The following is a 13,542-nucleotide window of genomic DNA, read 5'->3' on the forward strand; positions in this document are numbered from 1 at the left end:
GAGCTATAGAGATAAGAACTGCTGCGGGCCAAACACAGCTGTTCAGTGGGTGAAAGAAGGTCTTGCGACCTCTTTTGCAGAGATATTACAGGTCCAATAGCTACTGTTCTCTCAATACAGTCAGAGCTACAGAGGAGTAGAATCACCTTAAGTTAGAGCCACGGTTCCTTTTAATTAACTCATTTGAAAGAATGTATCTTTTAAGGGGCTAAAAAGAAATGAAATGCACATTGCTGAGCACACCCTTGTCAGCATGTAGGAACAGCAATTCCCAATTCAGTGCCCCCCCGAGACTCTCCCAAACCCGGTGCTGCTCACTAGCTCATTCCCCCACCTGCCCTCCCTCTTCCTGCTCTGAGGATGGAGTTGAGAATTGGAGGCACAAAAGGTGCAAATCACGGGTTGAGATAAGAACAATTTACTGGAAACAGAAATGAGATAAGAAAACTAACTGTAACTGCAACCATATTAATCACAAAAAGTATAAGACAAAGAAACGATTTACATGGAAAACTGCTACAGATACTGACCAACTCTTCCCCACCATGCCACCATTTCTCCCACCAGAAGGAAAAGCCCTTCTGGGAAGTGTCTTTCCCCCACCTAGGCAATGATGCAAGATGGTACTGAGTAACGTTATGAAGTTGGCCACACCCTATCCCACTGATTTGATCTGTAACCAGGGCAAGAGGGCATAAAATTTAATGACTTTCTAAAAAAAAAATCTTCTGTCTTTGAACTAAACATTGTAAAGTTAGCAGTATTTTAAAAATTGTTAAGAAATCGGTTTGGTTTTTTTTCTTCCTTGACACCTTTAATTTTTATGACTTTTCACATATGTTGATGTAGCAACTTCAGAATTCTCTGAGATAAAAGCTAATATAATCAGCAGGATGAAAAGAAATGAAGAGCAGAAGCTTTTTGGTTACAGAGGAGGAGAGGAGGACAGGGATCAAAGTGCAGTAATTTTTATTGGATTAGCAAATAAATTATAATACAAAAGCTTTTTAGAACTGACAATTGAAAGAGGAACTGCAGAAGTCTGTAAAGTTATAATTGGTTCATCGAATTCAATCAGATAGTAAAATATTGGGTGTCACAATCTCTTCTACAGACTGGCTCTTAAACAGCCACTTTTTATTGGATTCATTTTCTGATGAGATGAGATTCATTTCAGCTAACTTTAAATATCTACTTTGTAGCATTCTACATCTGAGGTAGCCTCCCTAACATCCCTTTCTATCCCTGATAAAAAAATGACAATTTAGAGTCCAATTAATTTGATTTATTTTGGTTGCCTACTTTGACATGAGATGAATAACATGAGAGAAGAATATTTTTTTCTCCACAGATTAAAAAAAGTCTGTGGGAGAACAAGGTCAGATATTTATGCCTACATTGTGGAGTTCTGAGTTTGGATATGTTCATTTACATGGTTCACAGAATATCATCTTCATAAACCTTATTTATTTCTGTTACTGGAATCACTTAGGTGAAAAATGTCTTGTCTGGAGGTAAATGATATAATATCTGGAGGTAAATGGTAATATCTGAAAGAAAAGGGTAAAAGGACATGAAAAGCTTTTGATCAAGTCTGTTGCTCGAAGAGGATTTAAAATATTTCTGCTCTTATTCAAACTTAATTGCAAAAATCCTCTGTCAGTAAAAGTCTGTGCATGTATTCACCAGTCTTCATTTCCTGGATAAAGTGAATGGGCTCCATGTATGGGGGAGGTAATCCTAGCAGAGCAGTGTCAGAGTTTCAAAAGACAACGAGACCTGCAAGAAGACAGCTGTGGGGTGGTATCTTCTTTTGGATAATCTAATGTAGTTGGAAAGAGCAGACAAGGTTCCAGCACATCATCTTATCAAACACCTGCCTTTTTTGTTTGTGTTGTGTGATCTCTGCTAGATGACAAGATTTCAAGTAAGAGCTGGAGATAATGAGCATATGATTGCTTTTAATTTCTTACACAGAGAAAACAATTGTGATCACAGGGAAGCAGAACTTTTCTTGTGAACAACATTTTGAGCACCCTTCATTTAGGCATCTGGGGGACTTGAGTATTTTTGTGGTGAGCATTTGTGTGTCTTTTGTTTCACACATTAAGCAGCTGTCTCTTTGAGCTTTGGAGTAAAACAGGTTAGTGTTAAATCAATTAGTGATTTAGCAAACACAATTTGGACATCAGAATCACACAGATATCAAAACTTCCTTATACAATATGCTTTTTTAGACCTTGTGGCTCCCTCAGACAATTCAAATAGGTATCCTATTGATATAAATGTCTACATGTCAAGACAAAGTGCTCTAGGAATTTTACATAATCACATAAGAAACCACATATATGCTCAGAAAATAAGAGAGTACCTGCAATGAGCTGTCAGAAGGAAGATTGTACTGAGAGTTTCTCCATTTTTATCAAAGGACGTTGAGTTTTATTTGTATTCTTTCATATATGTTTAATTCAGTTTCTTCACAAAGGAGAAATCCTGAGGTGCTTTTCCATGGAAACCAATGGGACTTGGCTGCCTGTTTGCTGCACAAATCAGTACTGCTCAGAATTTGGCAGCGCCGGAATCAAAAATCATAGGTTTTTGGTCCCTTGTGGATTGTCACAGAATGATGCATCTCATTGCTGCAGCTCCCAGTGACCTGTTCGGATTCTGGTCTCCTGATTATCTCATTAAAAATCTGCCCGATGGCTGCTTCACCTCTTCAGCCACCACATACTGGTTCCTGTGTGCAATCCTACCCTACCACACTCAGATTCCTCTCGGGATGGTGAGGTCTTTCCCTTGCCTAGGGACCTGAATCTTCCTTGCAGCCTTGAGAAGGAAACTCAAGAGGAGAGCTCTTTGAGCCAGTGGTAATTCTTGATGCAGACTACCTTTGTGGTGATTACTTCCTCTGTACTCTGAACTTCTAATTCTTAACTCTGAAATTCTAATTGGATCAGGATATTAACTTGAATGTGGTTCTGCTTTTTTTACTAAGCTTTGGTATTTTTAGGGCTGGTACTTTGCTGTTGTAGCTTTCCTCCATCTGTATTTTATGTCTCAATTAAAGTGTACTTTTTCTTGAGCCTGGTATAAAATGCCTTAAATTTTCTAGAACTCACATTAAAAATTAAGCTATTAATATTCACAGGAAAGGAAAAACAAGTTTTTTATTGCCCATTATTCAATTAGAAAAAAGTCTAAATCAAGTTCAATCTTCTTCCTTTTCTACTCAGATGCAATAGAATATTCCTTTTCATTTCTGTACATACAGCATGAGTAAAGCTTTCTATTGATTGTTTCAAGATCTTTGATCACATTCAAGAAGATATCTGGGAGAAAATTTTATTCTTTTTACATTTAATCCCAAAGTCTACTAAAAATTCATTTCCAGTAGAACGAATAGAACTCTGCAAAATCACTTTGTCAATATCAGTGACTTCTCTGATTAGCACCTAGTAACAATAAAAGGACTTGTCAATGCAAAACTAACAGGAGCTCCCAGTCCCTAGAGCGGTGATTCACAGATGGTAAGAGTGACTGGAAGCTGGCTTGAAAGAGAGGGAATGACTGAAAATAGTTCAGATACACTCAGATATTTGGTGAAGTTCAGGACAAAGCAAACATGCATTATCTAATTATCTGGAAAAGGGGAGAAAAAAATAGTATGCTCTGAACATTTGTTGATTTTATATATAAATTCTGAAGGTACAAGAAAAAGGAGCATCTGTAAGAGATTACTTTTAAAATTTTTTTTATCATGCTAAAATATTACATCATTATTTTAGAAAATAGGCTAGAAAACAAAGGGTTCTCAGAATTTCTGAGTCTCAAAGTAACATTTCCACAGTAAAAAAAAAATTCAGAGGAAATTTAGGGGTGGATTCTCATGAAGCTTAAGTTTAGTTAAGTACTAGGAGAAACATCTTGCAACTTTGATGAAGAAAGACAATTTATTCTTTTTGTGTGGGACATAAAATCTTTCATCAGAATAACTCATATGAAAAAAAAAACCAAACAAAAACTTCAGCTGCTATTCTTACAAGAAAGTTTCAGACCAGGTATATTTAGTCTTCCTTAAGAAGAAAGCAAATCAAGGGTTTCATGAAAGTAAATAAAGTAACAGTAGTGAAAATGTGTTTTTTCTGCAGATCAAAACATATTGGAAAAGTGAAATTAATTAGATGCATTTATTACATAGAATAAAAAACTTCAGGTTAGTCTATCTAGTGATCACCATTGCAAAAGGAATCATGTAACCAAATACACTCAGCACTTTGTTTGGAAATGTGATTTATGATTCAAAGAGCATTCTGCTCTCATTCACCAGTGGAAATTTTTCTCCATGTCTATAGCTTGTAGGAGCCATTATGTGGTGGTATTTACCACACCTAGTATTTACTATGATTCTGATACTTAAAGTGGAAATTCTGGTAAACTTTTTAGGAGTGTTATGCAGAGAGTGCACCTGCTGTTCCTTCCTACATCTGACTTTTCTGACTTATGATACAGGCATAGAAAAGAAGAGATTTCTGTGGTAGCAGGAGCTGTTCTTACCTAGTCAGCACTGTCTGCAGAAACAGACTGATTCACTTTGATTGCCACTCAGCAGGACTTAGGTAGAAGTCATATGTAAATAGATGGACTAGAAATGGATGCCTGTATTCATTAATCTTTCATTAGATTCAATCTCAAAATTACCCAAAGGTTTTACAAGGACTTTTTAAACTCTAATTTGGCCCCTGGCCTTTAAACAAAATGAAAGCTATTGATTGATGTTCTGGCCAGGATGCAAATGAGCCCATCAGTTCCTGAATCAGGCTTTATTGGTTTAGATGCACTTTCATATATCTGAACAGGAAAGCTACTTGGAGATGAAAATTTTTATAAAGCTTCATAGTAAGGTTAATGTTGTGTTAAATTATCTAATTGTCTCAGTAAAAGCAAAGACTTATTCTGTTATTTCCAGAAATTTACAAAAATTTACTTCGCTGTCCTTTAAAATAAGAAAAAGCACAAGACAGGTTTAAAGACAGGAAAATACATATTTTCCAAATTAAAATTTAAAATATTAGTTCTCTCTGTCCCCAAGCCTGAAAAAAGCACAGATATTTGGATGCAGATCTTACATTCATATTCCTTATGGAATGATCCATACTCCTAAAGTGAGCATTGCTGTGCACTCTACCATAAGAAGAGGAAGTGTCTTCAAATTTGAAGAAGCAGTATATGATCTAGATATTTTCTGTGTTGAAGTGTTAGAAATTTTTTTATGGGGAGAACTTAGTGTTCCTTTTCCTTTGCTCCATTTTAGTAGCTTAGCAGTAAAAAGACCTCAAGAATCAGACCTGTATTCCCAGTTTCTTTCAGTTTGAGTAGGTCTAACTCTCCTTTTCTAGGTTCTACTCAGCCACCAGTCTTCAGAGCAATCTCATCAGCAAATCCATTACAGTGGATAGAGGAGTGCAAAAGAAACAAGTAAAAGAGTTTTAGCTCCAGATAAAAGAAGAAAAGTCAAGTTACCTGACATTTATTTATTGACATTGGACAGAAAGTGAAAGGAATAGTCATAAACATGGATATTACAACTTTTACATCTTTTGTCTCTTCTGAATATCCCGTACACCAAAGGAGAGCTAGACAGCTCCTGGGTGAATGTTCTTTCTCATACTGTGACTCTCAGGATCTTGGCTGCATAGAGACTCAGCCAGAGCAGGGACAGTGAGCTTAGGAGAACTCAGTACCGAAGGTCATACCTGGAAAAGCTGTTTCAGTAACCCTAGATTCAGCTATTCACATCTTGAGTGAATGTACTAACACTTCAGATGGTTGTAGTAATCAGGACCATAACCACATTTCAGGTATCCTCAGTGACTTCCTTGGCACAGAACAGTTCAGTTGGATTATGGGGATGCTGAGGGTTGATTCAATATGTGTGTCAATATGCTTTGAGAAATTACACAAATTAGTGCCATGCCTTCTGGAGAGAATCAGAGAGAGCATGATTTTGGATGTGATAAAACCTTCTGCAGGGAGAATGTACTGGTAGTACCTGTTGTAGGCACTGTACAGAGCAGATGTAAACTTTGTTCACAGGAGGACAGTCCAACACTTGGAGAAGTTCAGCCTTGGAGATGTTGAAGACGCAACTGGATAAAAACCTTAAGCATCTGTGTTTGACTTCAAGATGACCCTGCTTTGAGCAGGAGCTTGGACTAGAGATCTCCTGTGGTCCCATCCAACCTGACCTATCCTGTGATCCTAAAATCACAGAGGGAGAGAGGACAATAAGAAAAGTGATCTTAAAAGTGGTTTTATAAATGTAGAAAGTACAACTTTGCCTCCAATAATTAGAGCACAAGTTGGTGTACTGACCATCCCAAGGCCAGTGGGAGCATCAGACATTATACACAGTAATTTTTTTGCAAAACAACATACAGCTTAGAACATTTAAACCTAATAAAGGGAAGGAAGAAAAAATGAGAAGGAATGACAGATACATAAATTTTTTATATATGGAAAAGTTGGTAAGTTCTAATTATATTTTCATGGAAAAATACTATCAATAACATGATAACATGATCTGTGTCAGTGAGGTATTGAAGTTTATCTGATAGACTACTTGGTTTTGTGGTAAGAAAATTTACTATATTTCCCACAGAAATAACAGTCTATTCTGACCAGTTTTAGGCAGCTTTCATTGGAAGTGATGATATGTTTCCCAAAGTAGAAAGCAGAAATGAAATACAAAGACCTTTGTATGTGAATGGCCGAGTTATCATTTGGAAGACAACTACAAATCTGACCAGGGAATAAGGAGCAACATATATTTTATCTAGTGTAGTAGCTAACCCCAGTTTACTTTGGGTCAATGTTTCAATGTTTTTGCCTGAAAAACAGAATGTTTTATTTTTCAGAGGTCAGTTGTTAAAAATAAAGTTAGCTGAAATTAGTGTTTTACAAGAACAGCTTGTATTGAAACTTCAGTTCTCCACTGAAAAAAATCTGATTGAAAACTTCAAGTAATTCTTTTAAACACCTGGTTGAGGCTTTGGGTCCTTCAAAAGCTTCAAGAATGTGGTACCTTATATGTAGGCACAAAAACTTCAGTGTGTTTTAAGTTAGTTGTCAATTAATCTTTTTTTTTAATCTATGCACGTTCAGTTTAGTTAAAAACAGTATTTTCAAAACTAGCAAAGGAACAAGAAAGGTGTTGTTGAATCAGTGCTTCAAATGGATTTTTACTTGAAAATACTAAGAGAAAACTGCGGAGCTGGAGTAATATATAACAGAACAATTATTCCTACTGCTATTCCAAAAGCCACACTTAGAATCACTGTAATTTAGTAAAACCAAACATGGACTAGAGGATACAGGGAAGCATAAAACACAATAATTGTTGATAACATATTGCTAGCAATATTGAAATGCTTGTAATATTGTGTTTTCAATGCTGAAAATAAAGGAGTTCACAAGGAATAATAATAAAAAAAGCCAGTTTTTGATACGTTGAGAATAACATTGGACTTAAAGAACTCTATTTGTGTGTATTAAAATAACTAAGTAGAGAGTATCTTGATGACATGATGCACTTTTTTTTTCCCCCTATAGATATATTGGCTATCCAGGGATCATTTGTCAATACTTTTGATCTCAGTAGGGTCTTATTTAACAGACAACTTACCTGAAGCTAGATGGATTTGAAAATTTTTGTCACATGAATTTAGTTTTCTTTGGATGAAAAATGTTCTGCTGAGCAATTAAAAGCATCAGAGTCTGACCTTCTCTAAATGCTGATGAGATCCAAACTGCTGCCATGAACTTCAGAGAAGGAAAAAGCATCTACCCTAAAGAGATCTATGCAATGCTTATAAAGTTTCCTTTACTTTTCAACCCTCAGGTCTTACTACAAGGAAAAATCACATCCAGAGACACTGACTGTTCCTCCTCATAGTCATCAGATTTCCTCAGAGAGGGTGGCAGAAGCTGGTGGAGTTGGTCCCTGTCCTGTACCTGTCTTGTAGGTAGCTTTGGGTTGCAGTGCTGTGAAGCTGGCATCCTTCCACAGTACTCAAAATTCATTTTGGCTTCTGGGTGTGTTTTTCTGTTAATCAGCTGCCAATCCATTGTATAAATCTTTCCAGAGTATTTTTTAAAAGTTTCCAGTCTAGCAAGGCAAGGCTCTATAGGCTATTTCCAGACTTACTGTCTCAGTTGTGTTGGCAGGATCCCAAGCTGGGGACATGGAGAGGCAGAAAGCCTGCTCACAAAAGGGAGATAGGGAAAAGAGGGGAAAACTGAAATGTGAGGTACCTTTTACCACTGCAGAAGAAGGAGCTAAATTCAAAGAAGTTGTCATAACCTTGGAAATGGGTAAGACCATGTAGAAACAGGATGGAGCAAAAGAGTTTGGGATACTCAGTAGCCAAGGAAGGAGTTTGCAAGCTGCTAGTTCACCCTTTCTTCTCAGTGGTACCCTAAGGAGAAAGTGGTAATGCCACCATCTCCTTTAGCTCTGGATGTTAGTCCTTCCTTGGCAGGCAATTCCGGAGACACAAGCAAAAGGGAGCAAAGAGACCATAGCTTCCAGTGACAGAAATATTAGCAATCTGTTGGATAGATATGTGAAATGCCTGTGCAAAATAGACTGTTAGACTGAAGCCATAAATTCTTGCTTAAATAACTCTATTTGACGGTTTGTTATAAGTCTCTAAGAATGGCCATCCCAAAAAGTATAGGGTGGCAGGCAGCTGCCACTCATCCTTGCATCTTTTGGACTTTCAATTATTAACAGGTTTGTGGGGTTTTTTGTTTTAATATGTTTTAAGGAAATGCATTCCTCTTCTTTCAAGAATCAGAGGGCACACTCTCATACATGCATGTATGTTCCTTAGGAACAGAAACTACATTGACTGCATATACCACAGAATATAAAACTTGGATGATAAGTTAGTCAAAGTCATATTCTAAATGGGCCTCACAGGTCTAAATGGTAATACAATAAGATTTGTTATTTTTCCTGTTCACATAATAAAAATGATAATTTCAAACTTTCTGTAAAAAAGAATCACTTGAAAGCTAGGACAGAACTTGCAGTATTTCAGGCTTTAATCAGGCCTGAGGTGTGTGTAGTGGCATGTCAGCAAGGGTAGGTGCAGAGAGATCACAGCAGGAAGTGCAACTCTGCCTTAGCACACTTAAGAGTTTAGGGTTGTGTCAAGAGATCTGTGTCCAGTTTAAACAAACCTGCGTTTACACACATATAAGGTCCCACATTTTGTTTGGGGAGGTCTTTGTTACTGGTTTGGGTTTTTCTTTTACATAAATAAATCAAAGAAGACCCACTGCATGTTATGCTTAAAGAAAAAGTATGCTATTCAATATTGCAAAAGGAAAAGTTGCATAAACTGGAAAGCTTTTTTAAATGAAGGAAAAGGAAACCTCTTATAATTGCATTTAATTTGTAACATGACAGCTGTATTCTCAGTGATAGTGAATACCACTCACAGGACATCACTTAGTTGGACAAATTAATGGATTCAACAGAATTCAAGATCTTTTTCCAACACACACTGAATATCCCTGCTTCTTTCTGTAACAAAGGTTTAAATATTTAATGCACAAATTATTTTGAAGTTTCTGTTGTTATTGTTTGATACACATTTTTGGTAGGGCTCTATCTAAATAGACAGTGTGTGCCCTTTTATCTACTCTCTAGGTAGCAGTGCAGTGTCTGTTTCATTTGACTGATCCTAACACAGCTGATTTTCATCTGCCACACCTGAGTAAATCTCAGCAGCAGTTGTTGTGTTCAGTCAGAGATGTCAGCTGGAAAATAATCTTTTGATCTGTGACTGAAGTGGAACAAAGAGCATGTCCTGTGTACTGTGAGGAACAGCTGAGGGAGCTGGGGGTGTTCAGCCTCAGCTCAGGGAGACCTTATCACACTCTACAACTGCCTGAAAGGAGATTATAGCCAGGTGGAGGGCAGCCTCATCTCCCAGGTACCAAGTGAAAGGACAAGAGGACACAGCCTCAAACTGCACCAGAGGAGGTTTAGGTTGGACATCAGGAAGAAATTCTTCACAGAAAGGTTGATTAGATATTGGAACAGGCTGCCCAGGGAGATTGCAAAGTCACTGTCCCTGGAGGTGTTTAAGGAAAGACTGGACATGGCACTCGGTGCCATGGTTTCTTGTCATGGTGGTGTTAGGTTGCAGGTTGGACTCGATGATCTCAGAGGTCTTTTCCAACCTAATTGATTTGGTGATTCTGTGAAAAAATAAAACTTGGGAGTTATTTTCTTTCTTTTTCAGAATATTCATAAGAGGATTGAGAAACTTTCATTTTTTTTTTTCATTAGTTGAAAAAGAGTCCAGAACTAATTCATCAGCATTCTGTTGTGAATATCAATATTCAAAATTTCTATATTTTTGGTTATTTACACAACTCACATGTTAATATCTCTTGATGGATTGATCTGTATAATCAAGCATCAAAAATCAAGGTGTAGAAATGAATAGAAATAATAAATATGTTTCAGCAAACATTTTAGCTTGTCTTTTTTTTCAAATATGTCATTTTAGAAAGCTTGATACCTTTATTTTTATTTTTTTTAATGAACATAAAAGGATATAAACACAGCTGAAGTGACATTTTCCTGACTCAGTATTTGCAGGATACAGAGAACACTCACAGAACTGATGATGCTGTGAATGACTCTGCCAGCAAAACACATTTCTTTGTCTTCTCAAAAGCTATGTGTATGTTTTGACACCAGCGAAACAACAAAGTTTCCTTTACAGTGTGCTAAATTCACAAGACAGAAACATGCTTTATGAATTGTTCTGCTTTTGGCTGGGATAGAGTTAATTTTGTTCCTAATGGCTGGTACACTGCTGTGTTTTGGATTTGATATGAGAATAATGATACCACACTGATATTGATGTTTTGGCTGTTGCTGAGTAGTGCTGACCCTAAGTCAAGGACTTTTCAGTGTCCTGTGCTCTGCTAGTGAGGAGCTGCACAAGAAGCTGGGAAACCTAAACTGGTCAAAGTTGGTATTCCACACCACAGAATGTCATACCCAGTATTTAAACTGGGGGGAGTTGGCCAGGGGGGGCCAAGAGTTGCTCAAGGCCAGTCTGGGTATCAGTCACGTGGTGAGCAACTGTATTGAGCATCACTTTTTTCTCTTGAGTTTTATTCCTCTCTGGTTTTGTTGTCTCCCTTTTCTTTGCTATTATTTTAATTAATAATAATAATTATAATATTTATTTCAATTATTAAACTATTTCAATTAATAAATTATTTTCTTAGCCCATGTTTTTCACCTTTTTTTCCCAATTCTCCTCCCCATCCCACCAAGATGGGAAGGGGATGAGTGAGTGGCTGCATGGTACTTATTCACCGAGTGAGGTTAAACCATGACATGAATTCACATTATCTGGGGAAGAACATTCTTATTTCAACAATTTGAAAGAAATCTATTGAAATATCTAAGGATATAGGACAGGCTGGATTAGGCATGAGGGCATGTTTACAACCTAAAAAGCACCCCTTAAAATTATGGTACATTGTGGGGAAAATAAAATCATGCATATGCCAGAGAATGGCCCACTAACTTCATTGCAGCTCTGGGGTGTGCAACACTCCTGCATTGCTGTTGCTGTCAACATGAGAACAGGTACCATCTCACTAGTTGCTCCCATTTGGAAGTCTGATATACCTAGAGCCTGGTAGTTTTTACATTGTTCAGTGGATATACCCCAGCTGAGGTGGACTCAAGGAGGACTGAGTGCTGGCTTAAGCACTTAATATATGACTTTATATCTCTTGAAGATGCCACACAGAAACTTGCTCACTTGTTTTTTACCACATCTCTCAAAAAAAGTACAACTTGGATACTTTATTTCTTGCATTGTGGTCTGAATACTTTTGCATAGAATTATTAAATTAAGAAATTGTAGTGAGTATGTTGATTTACTACTGTGTATTTCTTGATTAAAATTTGGAGGTAAATTTAATTTGCATCTCTGTATCACCATTGAAAATATTTTCTGTTCATTCTCATTTCTACTCTGAGTATGTGGATACATGGGTTTCCTGTGCTTTTGATGAATAAGTGTCAAAGCTGCTTCATTTACTCCTCAACTGTAGAACTGGGAACTGACATGAAATATCTGTCATTCTGTAGTGGTAACAAGGATCTTGGCCTTGTAAACTCTGTTCTTTACTCTTTCTAAAAGAGAATATGCACTTTTCTGTAAAGAACATAAAGAGCATAAAGAGCATAAAGAGCTTTTCAAAAGCAAGGAGGACCATAGCCCAAATAAATCTGTTTCTTTTGCTTCAGCATAACAGCCTGCTGCCATGAATTTAAATCTCTTCTGGACATCCAAAACTACAAAGAATGCAAAGTTTCACATCACATGTCCCTGGTTTTGGCTTCAAGTGAAGCTTGGTATTAATCAAAGATTCTTGTCATGATCCTTAACACAGGGAGAACAAAAATATTTTGTAGTAGTTTAGTCAGAAGTGAATGGATAGAAACAGTAATAAATATAGAAAATACAGAACATACAGGAAAAAAAATCCTCTGCTCCCTCAAAAAGGAAATATTCTTGCTTCCTTCTGTGCTTATTAGGGGGAAATAAAAAGAACTGGCATTTTGTTTACAAATATTTTTGTTGTTTGAGACCATGGGTGACTTGTAAAGTATACAGCTTTCATGATGTCTAAGACACTGACACAAGTTCTTCAAAGTACTAATTTCTGGCATTAGAAATAAATCTAATTATGTACCATTTATGCTGCTTTAAAGCAACCAGCAGCAAAGAGTGTTGTCTCCAAGAGTATCATGGAACATGTGCCTCTGAGTTTTAAGGACTGATCACTGATTAGTGACTTTTGCCATCATGGTGTGAGAGCGGTTTTAGGTAGGTAGTTCTGCTTGCTAGATGGACATAGGGAAAACCCAAGAGGCATGAGTGCAAATGTGAGCAGCAAACCAAACTGTAAATATTGAAGCTATAAGTATCATCTTTCTTTCCTCAGGTCACTTCTCGATGCCTGAGCTGATCTGCTTGCACGGTTTCTGACTGCTCATTAGGAACAAAAATATAAATGCTGGCTAGGCACAATTTTCTCCTCTTCTCCCAGAGGAGGATGACTATGATATATCGAGCAAGCCTTGGTGATGCAGGTACCATTCCCTACCAGTTCTTGATCTGAGAAAAGAGGGAATTTCCAGAGCTACAGGAAAAAGATTATGCATCAGATTAGTAATAGAAATCAGTGGGTCAAGAATTTAAAAGAAGCATGCAACCATCATTAAGCTAATGCCGAGTTCCCTTCATGTCTAACAAAGCAACCATTTGCCACCTGCTATTGACCATAGAAATGAGGAGGGTGACTAAAACCCTTCTGTTAGCAGTTTGTAGCCAGTCTGTTTGGATTGAGAATATCAGTAGCTGGATCTGATTTCCCAGAGTCATAAAGAATTTCTCACACCATATTACCCATATCTCACACAATTCATAT

Source organism: Aphelocoma coerulescens, chromosome 1A (genome assembly GCF_041296385.1).
Source record: "Aphelocoma coerulescens isolate FSJ_1873_10779 chromosome 1A, UR_Acoe_1.0, whole genome shotgun sequence".
Taxonomy (NCBI): Eukaryota; Metazoa; Chordata; class Aves; order Passeriformes; family Corvidae; genus Aphelocoma; species Aphelocoma coerulescens.